Raw genomic sequence first — 22,881 nt, forward strand, 5'->3', positions numbered from 1 at the left:
TGAGAATCTTTCTTGTTTAACACTGGAATGGGGTGGTGCACTGTTCACTACCCGAAGATACTGCCACATCGAGTCAATGCATAGGGCGACAGAAGCAAGCTTCCAAATCAGCTCCCTTTCTCAAAAATCCATTTAATTTATGGTCCCCAGATAGGGAACGTATGTATCAGTATGTGCTCACAAGTCACCCAAGTGCAAGTATTCACACAAAAAAAAACGTGCCTCAGGATGCGATCTGTCGCAAGATCCTTTCTTTTTTTACACTTGATCTAAGCCAAAAGGCCTAGAGGGGATAAACGGGAAAGGGGTGGACCCAACCATGTCCCCTTCATGAGCACTCACATTACTCATAGGAATGGAAGGAAGGCTGGCAGCCAACCAGCCTCCCATACACTTTCTGGGTGGGTGGCAGTCAGCCACCCATACATACATACAGCACAGGCTAAACCCACATCATCACTTAAAAAAAGGACAGGCGACCATTGCACTCTGATGGAGCATTTAGCAATGCAATCCATAGCCTGGCTTTTACCTGAACCCCCATCACTCCTCCTCTTGCATATAAGACAATATTTCAGATCTGCATATGAAAACAACACGCCTACCTTTGTTGCACATAGCTGCCTGCCTGTCTCTAGTTACCCCACTGGCTGTAGCTGCGTCCCTTCCGACATGGAATAACACCAACTGTAACGATAAACTGAAAATTAACAGTATAAACCTGCATCATTTTGGACTCTGGTATTTGCTGAATCCGGGTGACCTGACAATCGATGGTGGTGCCGCTGGTGATTCTGGCCTTCTTGGAATCTGTTGGGCCTATGTGTTAGCTCACACATCACTTGGGTATCCATGGTAACTACCACAACATGGTCATCTGCAGTTTACATCTAGCCCGTGGCATTGAATGGCATTTTAAAAGTGCTAAGGGTCCTGGTGCAATATTCCTCCCATGAGGATCAGCCTCAACGGCTTTGTAGATTGCACTCATGTCAGCAACTCCATATACATTTTTTTTTCTTCATGCTTCTTTCTTCATCCTTTTTTCTTTCTGTCATTCAGACTTTCATTCATTCGATCTCTCTCATTCACTTGCTTTAACTCATTTGTTCTCACTCACTCACTCACTCAATCACTCACTCACTCACTCATTCACTCTCACTCACTCACTCTCACTCTCTCACTCACTCGCTCACTAAGTCAGTCTCTCTCTCTCTCTCTTTTTCTTTTTATATATATTTTTTTCCGTCTTCTTCTTCTTCTTCTTCAGACCCTGTCATAGCACTAATGCCTTTCTAATACCACCAGCAGATGGAGACACTCCATTGCAACATTGGTTGTGAGCAGCAGTTTCTAAAAACAAATGCCTCATGGCGGATTTCCCATCCATCAATGGATGGTAAATTTTGTTTTTATCATTCACTGACCACAGAAACCAATGCATGGTCAAGCAACAGCAATGACACACCCTTGTGTATAGGCATGAGACCCTCATGTCATTTAACAGGATTCAGCACCACCCACAAGACAGCTACCTGTCATGTCATGTCAAACCTGCACAGGTGTGCTAGATTATTATTATTTAGTTTTATTTTATTTTTTTACACCAATCAGTGTGCAAACATGGTCATTAAAACGCTAAATGAATAGACGTTCATAAACCAGTCAGTGCAACTCATCATTTTGGTCTCCAATTCTCAAACTCAAATTCTCACCCACGGAGGATTAAATGAGAATCTTTCTTGTTTAACACTGGAATGGGGTGGTGCACTGTTCACTACCCGAAGATACTGCCACATCGGGTCAATGCATAGGGCGACAGAAGCAAGCTTCCAAATCAGCTCCCTTTCTCAAAAATCCATTTAATTTATGGTCCCCAGATAGGGAACGTATGTATCAGTATGTGCTCACAAGTCACCCAAGTGCAAGTATTCACACAAAAAAAAAACGTGCCTCAGGATGCGATCTGTCGCAAGATCCTTTCTTTTTTTACACTTGATCTAAGCCAAAAGGCCTAGAGGGGATAACCGGGAAAGGGGTGGACCCAACCATGTCCCCTTCATGAGCACTCACATTACTCATAGGAATGGAAGGAAGGCTGGCAGCCAACCAGCCTCCCATACACTTTCTGGGTGGGTGGCAGTCAGCCACCCATACATACATACAGCACAGGCTAAACCCACATCATCACTTAAAAAAAGGACAGGCGACCATTGCACTCTGATGGAGCATTTAGCAATGCAATCCATAGCCTGGCTTTTGCCTGAACCCCCATCACTCCTCCTCTTGCATATAAGACAATATTTCAGATCTGCATATGAAAACAACATGCCTACCTTTGTTGCACATAGCTGCCTGCCTGTCTCTAGTTACCCCACTGGCTGTAGCTGCGTCCCTTCCGACATGGAATAACACCAACTGTAACGATAAACTGAAAATTAACAGTATAAACCTGCATCATTTTGGACTCTGGTATTTGCTGAATCCGGGTGACCTGACAATCGATGGTGGTGCCGCTGGTGATTCTGGCCTTCTTGGAATCTGTTGGGCCTATGTGTTAGCTCACACATCACTTGGGTATCCATGGTAACTACCACAACATGGTCATCTGCAGTTTACATCTAGCCCGTGGCATTGAATGGCATTTTAAAAGTGCTAAGGGTCCTGGTGCAATAATCCTCCCATGAGGATCAGCCTCAACGGCTTTGTAGATTGCACTCATGTCAGCAACTCCATATACATTTTTTTTTCTTCATGCTTCTTTCTTCATCCTTTTTTCTTTCTGTCATTCAGACTTTCATTCATTCGATCTCTCTCACTCACTTGCTTTAACTCATTTGTTCTCACTCACTTACTCACTCACTCAATCACTCACTCACTCATTCACTCTCACTCACTCTCACTCTCTCACTCACTCGCTCACTAAGTCAGTCTCTCTCTCTCTCTCTTTTTCTTTTTATATATATTTTTTTCCGTCTTCTTCTTCTTCTTCTTCTTCTTCAGACCCTGTCATAGCACTAATGCCTTTCCAATACCACCAGCAGATGGAGACACTCCTTTGCAACATTGGTTGTGAGCAGCAGTTTCTAAAAACAAATGCCTCATGGCGGATTTCCCATCCATCAATGGATGGTAAATTTTGTTTTTATCATTCACTGACCACAGAAACCAATGCATGGTCAAGCAACAGCAATGACACACCCTTGTGTATAGGCATGAGACCCTCATGTCATTTAACAGGATTCAGCACCACCCACAAGACAGCTACCTGTCATGTCATGTCAAACCTGCACAGGTGTGCTAGATTATTATTATTTAGTTTTATTTTATTTTTTTTACACCAATCAGTGTGCAAACATGGTCATTAAAACGCTAAATGAATAGACGTTCATAAACCAGTCAGTGCAACTCATCATTTTGGTCTCCAATTCTCAAACTCAAATTCTCACCCACGGAGGATTAAATGAGAATCTTTCTTGTTTAACACTGGAATGGGGTGGTGCACTGTTCACTACCCGAAGATACTGCCACATCGGGTCAATGCATAGGGCGACAGAAGCAAGCTTCCAAATCAGCTCCCTTTCTCAAAAATCCATTTAATTTATGGTCCCCAGATAGGGAACGTATGTATCAGTATGTGCTCACAAGTCACCCAAGTGCAAGTATTCACACAAAAAAAAACGTGCCTCAGGATGCGATCTGTCGCAAGATCCTTTCTTTTTTTACACTTGATCTAAGCCAAAAGGCCTAGAGGGGATAACCGGGAAAGGGGTGGACCCAACCATGTCCCCTTCATGAGCACTCACATTACTCATAGGAATGGAAGGAAGGCTGGCAGCCAACCAGACTCCCATACACTTTCTGGGTGGGTGGCAGTCAGCCACCCATACATACATACAGCACAGGCTAAACCCACATCATCACTTAAAAAAAAGGACAGGCGACCATTGCACTCTGATGGAGCATTTAGCAATGCAATCCATAGCCTGGCTTTTGCCTGAACCCCCATCACTCCTCCTCTTGCATATAAGACAATATTTCAGATCTGCATATGAAAACAACACGCCTACCTTTGTTGCACATAGCTGCCTGCCTGTCTCTAGTTACCCCACTGGCTGTAGCTGCGTCCCTTCCGACATGGAATAACACCAACTGTAACGATAAACTGAAAATTAACAGTATAAACCTGCATCATTTTGGACTCTGGTATTTGCTGTATCCGGGTGACCTGACAATCGATGGTGGTGCCGCTGGTGATTCTGGCCTTCTTGGAATCTGTTGGGCCTATGTGTTAGCTCACACATCACTTGGGTATCCATGGTAACTACCACAACATGGTCATCTGCAGTTTACATCTAGCCCGTGGCATTGAATGGAATTTTAAAAGTGCTAAGGGTCCTGGTGCAATAATCCTCCCATGAGGATCAGCCTCAACGGCTTTGTAGATTGCACTCATGTCAGCAACTACATATACATTTTTTTTTCTTCATGCTTCTTTCTTCATCCTTTTTTCTTTCTGTCATTCAGACTTTCATTCATTCGATCTCTCTCACTCACTTGCTTTAACTCATTTGTTCTCACTCACTCACTCACTCACTCAATCACTCACTCACTCATTCACTCTCACTCACTCTCACTCTCTCACTCACTCGCTCACTAAGTCAGTCTCTCTCTCTCTCTTTTTCTTTTTATATATATTTTTTTTCCGTCTTCTTCTTCTTCTTCTTCAGACCCTGTCATAGCACTAATGCCTTTCCAATACCACCAGCAGATGGAGACACTCCATTGCAACATTGGTTGTGAGCAGCAGTTTCTAAAAACAAATGCCTCATGGCGGATTTCCCATCCATCAATGGATGGTAAATTTTGTTTTTATCATTCACTGACCACAGAAACCAATGCATGGTCAAGCAACAGCAATGACACACCCTTGTGTATAGGCATGAGACCCTCATGTCATTTAACAGGATTCAGCACCACCCACAAGACAGCTACCTGTCATGTCATGTCAAACCTGCACAGGTGTGCTAGATTATTATTATTTAGTTTTATTTTATTTTTTTACACCAATCAGTGTGCAAACATGGTCATTAAAACGCTAAATGAATAGACGTTCATAAACCAGTCAGTGCAACTCATCATTTTGGTCTCCAATTCTCAAACTCAAATTCTCACCCACGGAGGATTAAATGAGAATCTTTCTTGTTTAACACTGGAATGGGGTGGTGCACTGTTCACTACCCGAAGATACTGCCACATCGGGTCAATGCATAGGGCGACAGAAGCAAGCTTCCAAATCAGCTCCCTTTCTCAAAAATCCATTTAATTTATGGTCCCCAGATAGGGAACGTATGTATCAGTATGTGCTCACAAGTCACCCAAGTGCAAGTATTCACACAAAAAAAAACGTGCCTCAGGATGCGATCTGTCGCAAGATCCTTTCTTTTTTTACACTTGATCTAAGCCAAAAGGCCTAGAGGGGATAACCGGGAAAGGGGTGGACCCAACCATGTCCCCTTCATGAGCACTCACATTATTCTCATAGGAATGGAAGGAAGGCTGGCAGCCAACCAGCCTCCCATACACTTTCTGGGTGGGTGGCAGTCAGCCACCCATACATACATACAGCACAGGCTAAACCCACATCATCACTTAAAAAAAAGGACAGGCGACCATTGCACTCTGATGGAGCATTTAGCAATGCAATCCATAGCCTGGCTTTTGCCTGAACCCCCATCACTCCTCCTCTTGCATATAAGACAATATTTCAGATCTGCATATGAAAACAACACGCCTACCTTTGTTGCACATAGCTGCCTGCCTGTCTCTAGTTACCCCACTGGCTGTAGCTGCGTCCCTTCCGACATGGAATAACACCAACTGTAACGATAAACTGAAAATTAACAGTATAAACCTGCATCATTTTGGACTCTGGTATTTGCTGAATCCGGGTGACCTGACAATCGATGGTGGTGCCGCTGGTGATTCTGGCCTTCTTGGAATCTGTTGGGCCTATGTGTTAGCTCACACATCACTTGGGTATCCATGGTAACTACCACAACATGGTCATCTGCAGTTTACATCTAGCCCGTGGCATTGAATGGCATTTTAAAAGTGCTAAGGGTCCTGGTGCAATAATCCTCCCATGAGGATCAGCCTCAACGGCTTTGTAGATTGCACTCATGTCAGCAACTCCATATACATTTTTTTTTCTTCATGCTTCTTTCTTCATCCTTTTTTCTTTCTGTCATTCAGACTTTCATTCATTCGATCTCTCTCACTCACTTGCTTTAACTCATTTGTTCTCACTCACTCACTCACTCACTCAATCACTCACTCATTCACTCTCACTCACTCTCACTCTCTCACTCACTCGCTCACTAAGTCAGTCTCTCTCTCTCTCTTTTTCTTTTTATATATATTTTTTTTTCGTCTTCTTCTTCTTCTTCTTCTTCTTCAGACCCTGTCATAGCACTAATGCCTTTCCAATACCACCAGCAGATGGAGACACTCCATTGCAACATTGGTTGTGAGCAGCAGTTTCTAAAAACAAATGCCTCATGGCGGATTTCCCATCCATCAATGGATGGTAAATTTTGTTTTTATCATTCACTGACCACAGAAACCAATGCATGGTCAAGCAACAGCAATGACACACCCTTGTGTATAGGCATGAGACCCTCATGTCATTTAACAGGATTCAGCACCACCCACAAGACAGCTACCTGTCATGTCATGTCAAACCTGCACAGGTGTGCTAGATTATTATTATTTAGTTTTATTTTATTTTTTTACACCAATCAGTGTGCAAACATGGTCATTAAAACGCTAAATGAATAGACGTTCATAAACCAGTCAGTGCAACTCATCATTTTGGTCTCCAATTCTCAAACTCAAATTCTCACCCACGGAGGATTAAATGAGAATCTTTCTTGTTTAACACTGGAATGGGGTGGTGCACTGTTCACTACCCGAAGATACTGCCACATCGGGTCAATGCATAGGGCGACAGAAGCAAGCTTCCAAATCAGCTCCCTTTCTCAAAAATCCATTTAATTTATGGTCCCCAGATAGGGAACGTATGTATCAGTATGTGCTCACAAGTCACCCAAGTGCAAGTATTCACACAAAAAAAAACGTGCCTCAGGATGCGATCTGTCGCAAGATCCTTTCTTTTTTTACACTTGATCTAAGCCAAAAGGCCTAGAGGGGATAACCGGGAAAGGGGTGGACCCAACCATGTCCCCTTCATGAGCACTCACATTATTCTCATAGGAATGGAAGGAAGGCTGGCAGCCAACCAGCCTCCCATACACTTTCTGGGTGGGTGGCAGTCAGCCACCCATACATACATACAGCACAGGCTAAACCCACATCATCACTTAAAAAAAGGACAGGCGACCATTGCACTCTGATGGAGCATTTAGCAATGCAATCCATAGCCTGGCTTTTGCCTGAACCCCCATCACTCCTCCTCTTGCATATAAGACAATATTTCAGATCTGCATATGAAAACAACACGCCTACCTTTGTTGCACATAGCTGCCTGCCTGTCTCTAGTTACCCCACTGGCTGTAGCTGCGTCCCTTCCGACATGGAATAACAACAACTGTAACGATAAACTGAAAATTAACAGTATAAACCTGCATCATTTTGGACTCTGGTATTTGCTGAATCCGTTTGACCTGACAATCGATGGTGGTGCCGCTGGTGATTCTGGCCTTCTTGGAATCTGTTGGGCCTATGTGTTAGCTCACACATCACTTGGGTATCTATGGTAACTACCACAACATGGTCATCTGCAGTTTACATCTAGCCCGTGGCATTGAATGGCATTTTAAAAGTGCTAAGGGTCCTGGTGCAATAATCCTCCCATGAGGATCAGCCTCAACGGCTTTGTAGATTGCACTCATGTCAGCAACTCCATATACATTTTTTTTTCTTCATGCTTCTTTCTTCATCCTTTTTTCTTTCTGTCATTCAGACTTTCATTCATTCGATCTCTCTCACTCACTTGCTTTAACTCATTTGTTCTCACTCACTCACTCACTCACTCATTCACTCTCACTCACTCTCACTCTCTCACTCACTCGCTCACTAAGTCAGTCTCTCTCTCTCTCTTTTTCTTTTTATATATATTTTTTTTCCGTCTTCTTCTTCTTCTTCTTCTTCTTCAGACCCTGTCATAGCACTAATGCCTTTCCAATACCACCAGCAGATGGAGACACTCCATTGCAACATTGGTTGTGAGCAGCAGTTTCTAAAAACAAATGCCTCATGGCGGATATCCCATCCATCAATGGATGGTAAATTTTGTTTTTATCATTCACTGACCACAGAAACCAATGCATGGTCAAGCAACAGCAATGACACACCCTTGTGTATAGGCATGAGACCCTCATGTCATTTAACAGGATTCAGCACCACCCACAAGACAGCTACCTGTCATGTCATGTCAAACCTGCACAGGTGTGCTAGATTATTATTATTTAGTTTTATTTTATTTTTTTACACCAATCAGTGTGCAAACATGGTCATTAAAACGCTAAATGAATAGACGTTCATAAACCAGTCAGTGCAACTCATCATTTTGGTCTCCAATTCTCAAACTCAAATTCTCACCCACGGAGGATTAAATGAGAATCTTTCTTGTTTAACACTGGAATGGGGTGGTGCACTGTTCACTACCCGAAGATACTGCCACATCGGGTCAATGCATAGGGCGACAGAAGCAAGCTTCCAAATCAGCTCCCTTTCTCAAAAATCCATTTAATTTATGGTCCCCAGATAGGGAACGTATGTATCAGTATGTGCTCACAAGTCACCCAAGTGCAAGTATTCCCACAAAAAAAAACGTGCCTCAGGATGCGATCTGTCGCAAGATCCTTTCTTTTTTTACACTTGATCTAAGCCAAAAGGCCTAGAGGGGATAACCGGGAAAGGGGTGGACCCAACCATGTCCCCTTCATGAGCACTCACATTATTCTCATAGGAATGGAAGGAAGGCTGGCAGCCAACCAGCCTCCCATACACTTTCTGGGTGGGTGGCAGTCAGCCACCCATACATACATACAGCACAGGCTAAACCCACATCATCACTTAAAAAAAGGACAGGCGACCATTGCACTCTGATGGAGCATTTAGCAATGCAATCCATAGCCTGGCTTTTGCCTGAACCCCCATCACTCCTCCTCTTGCATATAAGACAATATTTCAGATCTGCATATGAAAACAACACGCCTACCTTTGTTGCACATAGCTGCCTGCCTGTCTCTAGTTACCCCACTGGCTGTAGCTGCGTCCCTTCCGACATGGAATAACAACAACTGTAACGATAAACTGAAAATTAACAGTATAAACCTGCATCATTTTGGACTCTGGTATTTGCTGAATCCGGGTGACCTGACAATCGATGGTGGTGCCGCTGGTGATTCTGGCCTTCTTGGAATCTGTTGGGCCTATGTGTTAGCTCACACATCACTTGGGTATCCATGGTAACTACCACAACATGGTCATCTGCAGTTTACATCTAGCCCGTGGCATTGAATGGCATTTTAAAAGTGCTAAGGGTCCTGGTGCAATAATCCTCCCATGAGGATCAGCCTCAACGGCTTTGTAGATTGCACTCATGTCAGCAACTCCATATACATTTTTTTTTCTTCATGCTTCTTTCTTCATCCTTTTTTCTTTCTGTCATTCAGACTTTCATTCATTCGATCTCTCTCACTCACTTGCTTTAACTCATTTGTTCTCACTCACTCACTCACTCAATCACTCACTCACTCATTCACTCTCACTCACTCTCACTCTCTCACTCACTCGCTCACTAAGTCAGTCTCTCTCTCTCTCTTTTTCTTTTTATATATATTTTTTTTCCGTCTTCTTCTTCTTCTTCTTCTTCTTCAGACCCTGTCATAGCACTAATGCCTTTCCAATACCACCAGCAGATGGAGACACTCCATTGCAACATTGGTTGTGAGCAGCAGTTTCTAAAAACAAATGCCTCATGGCGGATATCCCATCCATCAATGGATGGTAAATTTTGTTTTTATCATTCACTGACCACAGAAACCAATGCATGGTCAAGCAACAGCAATGACACACCCTTGTGTATAGGCATGAGACCCTCATGTCATTTAACAGGATTCAGCACCACCCACAAGACAGCTACCTGTCATGTCATGTCAAACCTGCACAGGTGTGCTAGATTATTATTATTTAGTTTTATTTTATTTTTTTACACCAATCAGTGTGCAAACATGGTCATTAAAACGCTAAATGAATAGACGTTCATAAACCAGTCAGTGCAACTCATCATTTTGGTCTCCAATTCTCAAACTCAAATTCTCACCCACGGAGGATTAAATGAGAATCTTTCTTGTTTAACACTGGAATGGGGTGGTGCACTGTTCACTACCCGAAGATACTGCCACATCGGGTCAATGCATAGGGCGACAGAAGCAAGCTTCCAAATCAGCTCCCTTTCTCAAAAATCCATTTAATTTATGGTCCCCAGATAGGGAACGTATGTATCAGTATGTGCTCACAAGTCACCCAAGTGCAAGTATTCCCACAAAAAAAAACGTGCCTCAGGATGCGATCTGTCGCAAGATCCTTTCTTTTTTTACACTTGATCTAAGCCAAAAGGCCTAGAGGGGATAACCGGGAAAGGGGTGGACCCAACCATGTCCCCTTCATGAGCACTCACATTATTCTCATAGGAATGGAAGGAAGGCTGGCAGCCAACCAGCCTCCCATACACTTTCTGGGTGGGTGGCAGTCAGCCACCCATACATACATACAGCACAGGCTAAACCCACATCATCACTTAAAAAAAGGACAGGCGACCATTGCACTCTGATGGAGCATTTAGCAATGCAATCCATAGCCTGGCTTTTGCCTGAACCCCCATCACTCCTCCTCTTGCATATAAGACAATATTTCAGATCTGCATATGAAAACAACACGCCTACCTTTGTTGCACATAGCTGCCTGCCTGTCTCTAGTTACCCCACTGGCTGTAGCTGCGTCCCTTCCGACATGGAATAACAACAACTGTAACGATAAACTGAAAATTAACAGTATAAACCTGCATCATTTTGGACTCTGGTATTTGCTGAATCCGGGTGACCTGACAATCGATGGTGGTGCCGCTGGTGATTCTGGCCTTCTTGGAATCTGTTGGGCCTATGTGTTAGCTCACACATCACTTGGGTATCCATGGTAACTACCACAACATGGTCATCTGCAGTTTACATCTAGCCCGTGGCATTGAATGGCATTTTAAAAGTGCTAAGGGTCCTGGTGCAATAATCCTCCCATGAGGATCAGCCTCAACGGCTTTGTAGATTGCACTCATGTCAGCAACTCCATATACATTTTTTTTTCTTCATGCTTCTTTCTTCATCCTTTTTTCTTTCTGTCATTCAGACTTTCATTCATTCGATCTCTCTCACTCACTTGCTTTAACTCATTTGTTCTCACTCACTCACTCACTCAATCACTCACTCACTCATTCACTCTCACTCACTCTCACTCTCTCACTCACTCGCTCACTAAGTCAGTCTCTCTCTCTCTCTTTTTCTTTTTATATATATTTTTTTTCCGTCTTCTTCTTCTTCTTCTTCTTCTTCAGACCCTGTCATAGCACTAATGCCTTTCCAATACCACCAGCAGATGGAGACACTCCATTGCAACATTGGTTGTGAGCAGCAGTTTCTAAAAACAAATGCCTCATGGCGGATATCCCATCCATCAATGGATGGTAAATTTTGTTTTTATCATTCACTGACCACAGAAACCAATGCATGGTCAAGCAACAGCAATGACACACCCTTGTGTATAGGCATGAGACCCTCATGTCATTTAACAGGATTCAGCACCACCCACAAGACAGCTACCTGTCATGTCATGTCAAACCTGCACAGGTGTGCTAGATTATTATTATTTAGTTTTATTTTATTTTTTTACACCAATCAGTGTGCAAACATGGTCATTAAAACGCTAAATGAATAGACGTTCATAAACCAGTCAGTGCAACTCATCATTTTGGTCTCCAATTCTCAAACTCAAATTCTCACCCACGGAGGATTAAATGAGAATCTTTCTTGTTTAACACTGGAATGGGGTGGTGCACTGTTCACTACCCGAAGATACTGCCACATCGGGTCAATGCATAGGGCGACAGAAGCAAGCTTCCAAATCAGCTCCCTTTCTCAAAAATCCATTTAATTTATGGTCCCCAGATAGGGAACGTATGTATCAGTATGTGCTCACAAGTCACCCAAGTGCAAGTATTCACACAAAAAAAAAACGTGCCTCAGGATGCGATCTGTCGCAAGATCCTTTCTTTTTTTACACTTGATCTAAGCCAAAAGGCCTAGAGGGGATAACCGGGAAAGGGGTGGACCCAACCATGTCCCCTTCATGAGCACTCACATTACTCATAGGAATGGAAGGAAGGCTGGCAGCCAACCAGACTCCCATACACTTTCTGGGTGGGTGGCAGTCAGCCACCCATACATACATACAGCACAGGCTAAACCCACATCATCACTTAAAAAAAGGACAGGCGACCATTGCACTCTGATGGAGCATTTAGCAATGCAATCCATAGCCTGGCTTTTGCCTGAACCCCCATCACTCCTCCTCTTGCATATAAGACAATATTTCAGATCTCCATATGAAAACAACACGCCTACCTTTGTTGCACATAGCTGCCTGCCTGTCTCTAGTTACCCCACTGGCTGTAGCTGCGTCCCTTCCGACATGGAATAACAACAACTGTAACGATAAACTGAAAATTAACAGTATAAACCTGCATCATTTTGGACTCTGGTATTTGCTGAATCCGGGTGACCTGACAATCGATGGTGGTGCCGCTGGTGATTCTGGCCTTCTTGGAATCTGTTGGGCCTATGTGTTAGCTCACACATCACTTGGGTATCCATGGTAACTACCACAACATGGTCATCTGCAGTTTACATCTAGCCCGTGGCATTGAATGGCATTTTAAAAGTGCTAAGGGTCCTGGTGCAATAATCCTCCCATGAGGATCAGCCTCAACGGCTTTGTAGATTGCACTCATGTCAGCAACTCCATATACATTTTTTTTTCTTCATGCTTCTTTCTTCATCCTTTTTTCTTTCTGTCATTCAGACTTTCATTCATTCGATCTCTCTCACTCACTTGCTTTAACTCATTTGTTCTCACTCACTCACTCACTCAATCACTCACTCACTCATTCACTCTCACTCACTCTCACTCTCTCACTCACTCGCTCACTAAGTCAGTCTCTCTCTCTCTCTTTTTCTTTTTATATATATTTTTTTTCCGTCTTCTTCTTCTTCTTCTTCAGACCCTGTCATAGCACTAATGCCTTTCCAATACCACCAGCAGATGGAGACACTCCATTGCAACATTGGTTGTGAGCAGCAGTTTCTAAAAACAAATGCCTCATGGCGGATATCCCATCCATCAATGGATGGTAAATTTTGTTTTTATCATTCACTGACCACAGAAACCAATGCATGGTCAAGCAACAGCAATGACACACCCTTGTGTATAGGCATGAGACCCTCATGTCATTTAACAGGATTCAGCACCACCCACAAGACAGCTACCTGTCATGTCATGTCAAACCTGCACAGGTGTGCTAGATTATTATTATTTAGTTTTATTTTATTTTTTTACACCAATCAGTGTGCAAACATGGTCATTAAAACGCTAAATGAATAGACGTTCATAAACCAGTCAGTGCAACTCATCATTTTGGTCTCCAATTCTCAAACTCAAATTCTCACCCACGGAGGATTAAATGAGAATCTTTCTTGTTTAACACTGGAATGGGGTGGTGCACTGTTCACTACCCGAAGATACTGCCACATCGGGTCAATGCATAGGGCGACAGAAGCAAGCTTCCAAATCAGCTCCCTTTCTCAAAAATCCATTTAATTTATGGTCCCCAGATAGGGAACGTATGTATCAGTATGTGCTCACAAGTCACCCAAGTGCAAGTATTCACACAAAAAAAAAACGTGCCTCAGGATGCGATCTGTCGCAAGATCCTTTCTTTTTTTACACTTGATCTAAGCCAAAAGGCCTAGAGGGGATAACCGGGAAAGGGGTGGACCCAACCATGTCCCCTTCATGAGCACTCACATTACTCATAGGAATGGAAGGAAGGCTGGCAGCCAACCAGCCTCCCATACACTTTCTGGGTGGGTGGCAGTCAGCCACCCATACATACATACAGCACAGGCTAAACCCACATCATCACTTAAAAAAAGGACAGGCGACCATTGCACTCTGATGGAGCATTTAGCAATGCAATCCATAGCCTGGCTTTTGCCTGAACCCCCATCACTCCTCCTCTTGCATATAAGACAATATTTCAGATCTCCATATGAAAACAACACGCCTACCTTTGTTGCACATAGCTGCCTGCCTGTCTCTAGTTACCCCACTGGCTGTAGCTGCGTCCCTTCCGACATGGAATAACACCAACTGTAACGATAAACTGAAAATTAACAGTATAAACCTGCATCATTTTGGACTCTGGTATTTGCTGAATCCGGGTGACCTGACAATCGATGGTGGTGCCGCTGGTGATTCTGGCCTTCTTGGAATCTGTTGGGCCTATGTGTTAGCTCACACATCACTTGGGTATCCATGGTAACTACCACAACATGGTCATCTGCAGTTTACATCTAGCCCGTGGCATTGAATGGCATTTTAAAAGTGCTAAGGGTCCTGGTGCAATAATCCTCCCATGAGGATCAGCCTCAACGGCTTTGTAGATTGCACTCATGTCAGCAACTCCATATACATTTTTTTTTCTTCATGCTTCTTTCTTCATCCTTTTTTCTTTCTGTCATTCAGACTTTCATTCATTCGATCTCTCTCACTCACTTGCTTTAACTCATTTGTTCTCACTCACTCACTCACTCATTCACTCTCACTCACTCTCACTCTCTCACTCACTCGCTCACTAAGTCAGTCTCTCTCTCTCTCTCTCTTTTTCTTTTTATATATATATTTTTTTCCGTCTTCTTCTTCTTCTTCTTCTTCTTCTTCTTCAGACCCTGTCATAGCACTAATGCCTTTCCAATACCACCAGCAGATGGAGACACTCCATTGCAACATTGGTTGTGAGCAGCAGTTTCTAAAAACAAATGCCTCATGGCGGATTTCCCATCCATCAATGGATGGTAAATTTTGTTTTTATCATTCACTGACCACAGAAACCAATGCATGGTCAAGCAACAGCAATGACACACCCTTGTGTATAGGCATGAGACCCTCATGTCATTTAACAGGATTCAGCACCACCCACAAGACAGCTACCTGTCATGTCATGTCAAACCTGCACAGGTGTGCTAGATTATTATTATTTAGTTTTATTTTATTTTTTTACACCAATCAGTGTGCAAACATGGTCATTAAAACGCTAAATGAATAGACGTTCATAAACCAGTCAGTGCAACTCATCATTTTGGTCTCCAATTCTCAAACTCAAATTCTCACCCACGGAGGATTAAATGAGAATCTTTCTTGTTTAACACTGGAATGGGGTGGTGCACTGTTCACTACCCGAAGATACTGCCACATCGGGTCAATGCATAGGGCGACAGAAGCAAGCTTCCAAATCAGCTCCCTTTCTCAAAAATCCATTTAATTTATGGTCCCCAGATAGGGAATGTATGTATCAGTATGTGCTCACAAGTCACCCAAGTGCAAGTATTCACACAAAAAAAAAACGTGCCTCAGGATGCGATCTGTCGCAAGATCCTTTCTTTTTTTACACTTGATCTAAGCCAAAAGGCCTAGAGGGGATAACCGGGAAAGGGGTGGACCCAACCATGTCCCCTTCATGAGCACTCACATTACTCATAGGAATGGAAGGAAGGCTGGCAGCCAACCAGCCTCCCATACACTTTCTGGGTGGGTGGCAGTCAGCCACCCATACATACATACAGCACAGGCTAAACCCACATCATCACTTAAAAAAAGGACAGGCGACCATTGCACTCTGATGGAGCATTTAGCAATGCAATCCATAGCCTGGCTTTTGCCTGAACCCCCATCACTTCTCCTCTTGCATATAAGACAATATTTCAGATCTGCATATGAAAACAACACGCCTACCTTTGTTGCACATAGCTGCCTGCCTGTCTCTAGTTACCCCACTGGCTGTAGCTGCGTCCCTTCCGACATGGAATAACACCAACTGTAACGATAAACTGAAAATTAACAGTATAAACCTGCATCATTTTGGACTCTGGTATTTGCTGAATCCGGGTGACCTGACAATCGATGGTGGTGCCGCTGGTGATTCTGGCCTTCTTGGAATCTGTTGGGCCTATGTGTTAGCTCACACATCACTTGGGTATCCATGGTAACTACCACAACATGGTCATCTGCAGTTTACATCTAGCCCGTGGCATTGAATGGCATTTTAAAAGTGCTAAGGGTCCTGGTGCAATAATCCTCCCATGAGGATCAGCCTCAACGGCTTTGTAGATTGCACTCATGTCAGCAACTCCATATACATTTTTTTTTCTTCATGCTTCTTTCTTCATCCTTTTTTCTTTCTGTCATTCAGACTTTCATTCATTCGATCTCTCTCACTCACTTGCTTTAACTCATTTGTTCTCACTCACTCACTCACTCATTCACTCTCACTCACTCTCACTCTCTCACTCACTCGCTCACTAAGTCAGTCTCTCTCTCTCTCTCTCTTTTTCTTTTTATATATATATTTTTTTCCGTCTTCTTCTTCTTCTTCTTCTTCTTCTTCTTCTTCTTCTTCAGACCCTGTCATAGCACTAATGCCTTTCCAATACCACCAGCAGATGGAGACACTCCATTGCAACATTGGTTGTGAGCAGCAGTTTCTAAAAAACAAATGCCTCATGGTGGATTTCCCATCCATCAATGGATGGTAAATTTTGTTTTTATCATTCACTGACCACAGAAACCAATGCATGGTCAAGCAACAGCAATGACACACCCTTGTGTATAGGCATGAGACCCTCATGTCATTTAACAGGATTCAGCACCACCCACAAGACAGCTACCTGTCATGTCATGTCAAACCTGCACAGGTGTGCTAGATTATTATTATTTAGTTTTATTTTATTTTTTTACACCAATCAGTGTGCAAACATGGTCATTAAAACGCTAAATGAATAGACGTTCATAAACCAGTCAGTGCAACTCATCATTTTGGTCTCCAATTCTCAAACTCAAATTCTCACCCACGGAGGATTAAATGAGAATCTTTCTTGTTTAACACTGGAATGGGGTGGTGCACTGTTCACTACCCGAAGATACTGCCACATCGGGTCAATGCATAGGGCGACAGAAGCAAGCTTCCAAATCAGCTCCCTTTCTCAAAAATCCATTTAATTTATGGTCCCCAGATAGGGAACGTATGTATCAGTATGTGCTCACAAGTCACCCAAGTGCAAGTATTCACACAAAAAAAAACGTGCCTCAGGATGCGATCTGTCGCAAGATCCTTTCTTTTTTTACACTTGATCTAAGCCAAAAGGCCTAGAGGGGATAACCGGGAAAGGGGTGGACCCAACCATGTCCCCTTCATGAGCACTCACATTATTCTCATAGGAATGGAAGGAAGGCTGGCAGCCAACCAGCCTCCCATACACTTTCTGGGTGGGTGGCAGTCAGCCACCCATACATACATACAGCACAGGCTAAACCCACATCATCACTTAAAAAAAGGACAGGCGACCATTGCACTCTGATGGAGCATTTAGCAATGCAATCCATAGCCTGGCTTTTGCCTGAACCCCCATCACTCCTCCTCTTGCATATAAGACAATATTTCAGATCTGCATATGAAAACAACACGCCTACCTTTGTTGCACATAGCTGCCTGCCTGTCTCTAGTTACCCCACTGGCTGTAGCTGCGTCCCTTCCGACATGGAATAACAACAACTGTAACGATAAACTGAAAATTAACAGTATAAACCTGCATCATTTTGGACTCTGGTATTTGCTGAATCCGGGTGACCTGACAATCGATGGTGGTGCCGCTGGTGATTCTGGCCTTCTTGGAATCTGTTGGGCCTATGTGTTAGCTCACACATCACTTGGGTATCCATGGTAACTACCACAACATGGTCATCTGCAGTTTACATCTAGCCCGTGGCATTGAATGGCATTTTAAAAGTGCTAAGGGTCCTGGTGCAATAATCCTCCCATGAGGATCAGCCTCAACGGCTTTGTAGATTGCACTCATGTCAGCAACTCCATATACATTTTTTTTTCTTCATGCTTCTTTCTTCATCCTTTTTTCTTTCTGTCATTCAGACTTTCATTCATTCGATCTCTCTCACTCACTTGCTTTAACTCATTTGTTCTCACTCACTCACTCACTCAATCACTCACTCACTCATTCACTCTCACTCACTCTCACTCTCTCACTCACTCGCTCACTAAGTCAGTCTCTCTCTCTCTCTTTTTCTTTTTATATATATTTTTTTTCCGTCTTCTTCTTCTTCTTCTTCTTCTTCAGACCCTGTCATAGCACTAATGCCTTTCCAATACCACCAGCAGATGGAGACACTCCATTGCAACATTGGTTGTGAGCAGCAGTTTCTAAAAACAAATGCCTCATGGCGGATATCCCATCCATCAATGGATGGTAAATTTTGTTTTTATCATTCACTGACCACAGAAACCAATGCATGGTCAAGCAACAGCAATGACACACCCTTGTGTATAGGCATGAGACCCTCATGTCATTTAACAGGATTCAGCACCACCCACAAGACAGCTACCTGTCATGTCATGTCAAACCTGCACAGGTGTGCTAGATTATTATTATTTAGTTTTATTTTATTTTTTTACACCAATCAGTGTGCAAACATGGTCATTAAAACGCTAAATGAATAGACGTTCATAAACCAGTCAGTGCAACTCATCATTTTGGTCTCCAATTCTCAAACTCAAATTCTCACCCACGGAGGATTAAATGAGAATCTTTCTTGTTTAACACTGGAATGGGGTGGTGCACTGTTCACTACCCGAAGATACTGCCACATCGGGTCAATGCATAGGGCGACAGAAGCAAGCTTCCAAATCAGCTCCCTTTCTCAAAAATCCATTTAATTTATGGTCCCCAGATAGGGAACGTATGTATCAGTATGTGCTCACAAGTCACCCAAGTGCAAGTATTCACACAAAAAAAAAACGTGCCTCAGGATGCGATCTGTCGCAAGATCCTTTCTTTTTTTACACTTGATCTAAGCCAAAAGGCCTAGAGGGGATAACCGGGAAAGGGGTGGACCCAACCATGTCCCCTTCATGAGCACTCACATTACTCATAGGAATGGAAGGAAGGCTGGCAGCCAACCAGACTCCCATACACTTTCTGGGTGGGTGGCAGTCAGCCACCCATACATACATACAGCACAGGCTAAACCCACATCATCACTTAAAAAAAGGACAGGCGACCATTGCACTCTGATGGAGCATTTAGCAATGCAATCCATAGCCTGGCTTTTGCCTGAACCCCCATCACTCCTCCTCTTGCATATAAGACAATATTTCAGATCTCCATATGAAAACAACACGCCTACCTTTGTTGCACATAGCTGCCTGCCTGTCTCTAGTTACCCCACTGGCTGTAGCTGCGTCCCTTCCGACATGGAATAACAACAACTGTAACGATAAACTGAAAATTAACAGTATAAACCTGCATCATTTTGGACTCTGGTATTTGCTGAATCCGGGTGACCTGACAATCGATGGTGGTGCCGCTGGTGATTCTGGCCTTCTTGGAATCTGTTGGGCCTATGTGTTAGCTCACACATCACTTGGGTATCCATGGTAACTACCACAACATGGTCATCTGCAGTTTACATCTAGCCCGTGGCATTGAATGGCATTTTAAAAGTGCTAAGGGTCCTGGTGCAATAATCCTCCCATGAGGATCAGCCTCAACGGCTTTGTAGATTGCACTCATGTCAGCAACTCCATATACATTTTTTTTTCTTCATGCTTCTTTCTTCATCCTTTTTTCTTTCTGTCATTCAGACTTTCATTCATTCGATCTCTCTCACTCACTTGCTTTAACTCATTTGTTCTCACTCACTCACTCACTCAATCACTCACTCACTCATTCACTCTCACTCACTCTCACTCTCTCACTCACTCGCTCACTAAGTCAGTCTCTCTCTCTCTCTTTTTCTTTTTATATATATTTTTTTTCCGTCTTCTTCTTCTTCTTCTTCAGACCCTGTCATAGCACTAATGCCTTTCCAATACCACCAGCAGATGGAGACACTCCATTGCAACATTGGTTGTGAGCAGCAGTTTCTAAAAACAAATGCCTCATGGCGGATATCCCATCCATCAATGGATGGTAAATTTTGTTTTTATCATTCACTGACCACAGAAACCAATGCATGGTCAAGCAACAGCAATGACACACCCTTGTGTATAGGCATGAGACCCTCATGTCATTTAACAGGATTCAGCACCACCCACAAGACAGCTACCTGTCATGTCATGTCAAACCTGCACAGGTGTGCTAGATTATTATTATTTAGTTTTATTTTATTTTTTTACACCAATCAGTGTGCAAACATGGTCATTAAAACGCTAAATGAATAGACGTTCATAAACCAGTCAGTGCAACTCATCATTTTGGTCTCCAATTCTCAAACTCAAATTCTCACCCACGGAGGATTAAATGAGAATCTTTCTTGTTTAACACTGGAATGGGGTGGTGCACTGTTCACTACCCGAAGATACTGCCACATCGGGTCAATGCATAGGGCGACAGAAGCAAGCTTCCAAATCAGCTCCCTTTCTCAAAAATCCATTTAATTTATGGTCCCCAGATAGGGAACGTATGTATCAGTATGTGCTCACAAGTCACCCAAGTGCAAGTATTCACACAAAAAAAAAACGTGCCTCAGGATGCGATCTGTCGCAAGATCCTTTCTTTTTTTACACTTGATCTAAGCCAAAAGGCCTAGAGGGGATAACCGGGAAAGGGGTGGACCCAACCATGTCCCCTTCATGAGCACTCACATTACTCATAGGAATGGAAGGAAGGCTGGCAGCCAACCAGCCTCCCATACACTTTCTGGGTGGGTGGCAGTCAGCCACCCATACATACATACAGCACAGGCTAAACCCACATCATCACTTAAAAAAAGGACAGGCGACCATTGCACTCTGATGGAGCATTTAGCAATGCAATCCATAGCCTGGCTTTTGCCTGAACCCCCATCACTCCTCCTCTTGCATATAAGACAATATTTCAGATCTCCATATGAAAACAACACGCCTACCTTTGTTGCACATAGCTGCCTGCCTGTCTCTAGTTACCCCACTGGCTGTAGCTGCGTCCCTTCCGACATGGAATAACACCAACTGTAACGATAAACTGAAAATTAACAGTATAAACCTGCATCATTTTGGACTCTGGTATTTGCTGAATCCGGGTGACCTGACAATCGATGGTGGTGCCGCTGGTGATTCTGGCCTTCTTGGAATCTGTTGGGCCTATGTGTTAGCTCACACATCACTTGGGTATCCATGGTAACTACCACAACATGGTCATCTGCAGTTTACATCTAGCCCGTGGCATTGAATGGCATTTTAAAAGTGCTAAGGGTCCTGGTGCAATAATCCTCCCATGAGGATCAGCCTCAACGGCTTTGTAGATTGCACTCATGTCAGCAACTCCATATACATTTTTTTTTCTTCATGCTTCTTTCTTCATCCTTTTTTCTTTCTGTCATTCAGACTTTCATTCATTCGATCTCTCTCACTCACTTGCTTTAACTCATTTGTTCTCACTCACTCACTCACTCATTCACTCTCACTCACTCTCACTCTCTCACTCACTCGCTCACTAAGTCAGTCTCTCTCTCTCTCTCTCTTTTTCTTTTTATATATATATTTTTTTCCGTCTTCTTCTTCTTCTTCTTCTTCTTCTTCTTCAGACCCTGTCATAGCACTAATGCCTTTCCAATACCACCAGCAGATGGAGACACTCCATTGCAACATTGGTTGTGAGCAGCAGTTTCTAAAAACAAATGCCTCATGGCGGATTTCCCATCCATCAATGGATGGTAAATTTTGTTTTTATCATTCACTGACCACAGAAACCAATGCATGGTCAAGCAACAGCAATGACACACCCTTGTGTATAGGCATGAGACCCTCATGTCATTTAACAGGATTCAGCACCACCCACAAGACAGCTACCTGTCATGTCATGTCAAACCTGCACAGGTGTGCTAGATTATTATTATTTAGTTTTATTTTATTTTTTTACACCAATCAGTGTGCAAACATGGTCATTAAAACGCTAAATGAATAGACGTTCATAAACCAGTCAGTGCAACTCATCATTTTGGTCTCCAATTCTCAAACTCAAATTCTCACCCACGGAGGATTAAATGAGAATCTTTCTTGTTTAACACTGGAATGGGGTGGTGCACTGTTCACTACCCGAAGATACTGCCACATCGGGTCAATGCATAGGGCGACAGAAGCAAGCTTCCAAATCAGCTCCCTTTCTCAAAAATCCATTTAATTTATGGTCCCCAGATAGGGAATGTATGTATCAGTATGTGCTCACAAGTCACCCAAGTGCAAGTATTCACACAAAAAAAAAACGTGCCTCAGGATGCGATCTGTCGCAAGATCCTTTCTTTTTTTACACTTGATCTAAGCCAAAAGGCCTAGAGGGGATAACCGGGAAAGGGGTGGACCCAACCATGTCCCCTTCATGAGCACTCACATTACTCATAGGAATGGAAGGAAGGCTGGCAGCCAACCAGCCTCCCATACACTTTCTGGGTGGGTGGCAGTCAGCCACCCATACATACATA

General features: G+C 43.3%; 14 pseudogenes; all 14 read right to left on the reverse strand.

The window, feature by feature from the left end:
* Positions 1-30: 30 nt before the first annotated feature.
* On the reverse strand, positions 31-294 carry LOC130341527 (U2 spliceosomal RNA; annotated as a pseudogene).
* A 1,466-nt stretch (positions 295-1,760) lies between these two features.
* On the reverse strand, positions 1,761-2,025 carry LOC130340262 (U2 spliceosomal RNA; annotated as a pseudogene).
* A 1,469-nt stretch (positions 2,026-3,494) lies between these two features.
* LOC130338924 (U2 spliceosomal RNA) lies at positions 3,495-3,758 on the reverse strand (annotated as a pseudogene).
* A 1,462-nt stretch (positions 3,759-5,220) lies between these two features.
* On the reverse strand, positions 5,221-5,484 carry LOC130338934 (U2 spliceosomal RNA; annotated as a pseudogene).
* A 1,466-nt stretch (positions 5,485-6,950) lies between these two features.
* LOC130338945 (U2 spliceosomal RNA) lies at positions 6,951-7,214 on the reverse strand (annotated as a pseudogene).
* A 1,453-nt stretch (positions 7,215-8,667) lies between these two features.
* LOC130338233 (U2 spliceosomal RNA) lies at positions 8,668-8,931 on the reverse strand (annotated as a pseudogene).
* Positions 8,932-10,396: 1,465 nt separating this feature from the next.
* Positions 10,397-10,660, reverse strand: LOC130338244 (U2 spliceosomal RNA; annotated as a pseudogene).
* Positions 10,661-12,125: 1,465 nt separating this feature from the next.
* On the reverse strand, positions 12,126-12,390 carry LOC130340263 (U2 spliceosomal RNA; annotated as a pseudogene).
* Positions 12,391-13,847: 1,457 nt separating this feature from the next.
* On the reverse strand, positions 13,848-14,112 carry LOC130340270 (U2 spliceosomal RNA; annotated as a pseudogene).
* Positions 14,113-15,570: 1,458 nt separating this feature from the next.
* On the reverse strand, positions 15,571-15,835 carry LOC130341419 (U2 spliceosomal RNA; annotated as a pseudogene).
* A 1,468-nt stretch (positions 15,836-17,303) lies between these two features.
* LOC130338967 (U2 spliceosomal RNA) lies at positions 17,304-17,567 on the reverse strand (annotated as a pseudogene).
* A 1,465-nt stretch (positions 17,568-19,032) lies between these two features.
* Positions 19,033-19,297, reverse strand: LOC130340278 (U2 spliceosomal RNA; annotated as a pseudogene).
* A 1,457-nt stretch (positions 19,298-20,754) lies between these two features.
* On the reverse strand, positions 20,755-21,019 carry LOC130340288 (U2 spliceosomal RNA; annotated as a pseudogene).
* Positions 21,020-22,477: 1,458 nt separating this feature from the next.
* Positions 22,478-22,742, reverse strand: LOC130341430 (U2 spliceosomal RNA; annotated as a pseudogene).
* Positions 22,743-22,881: the final 139 nt, after the last annotated feature.

This window comes from Hyla sarda, chromosome 1 (genome assembly GCF_029499605.1).
Source record: "Hyla sarda isolate aHylSar1 chromosome 1, aHylSar1.hap1, whole genome shotgun sequence".
In the NCBI taxonomy this organism is placed as follows: Eukaryota; Metazoa; Chordata; class Amphibia; order Anura; family Hylidae; genus Hyla; species Hyla sarda.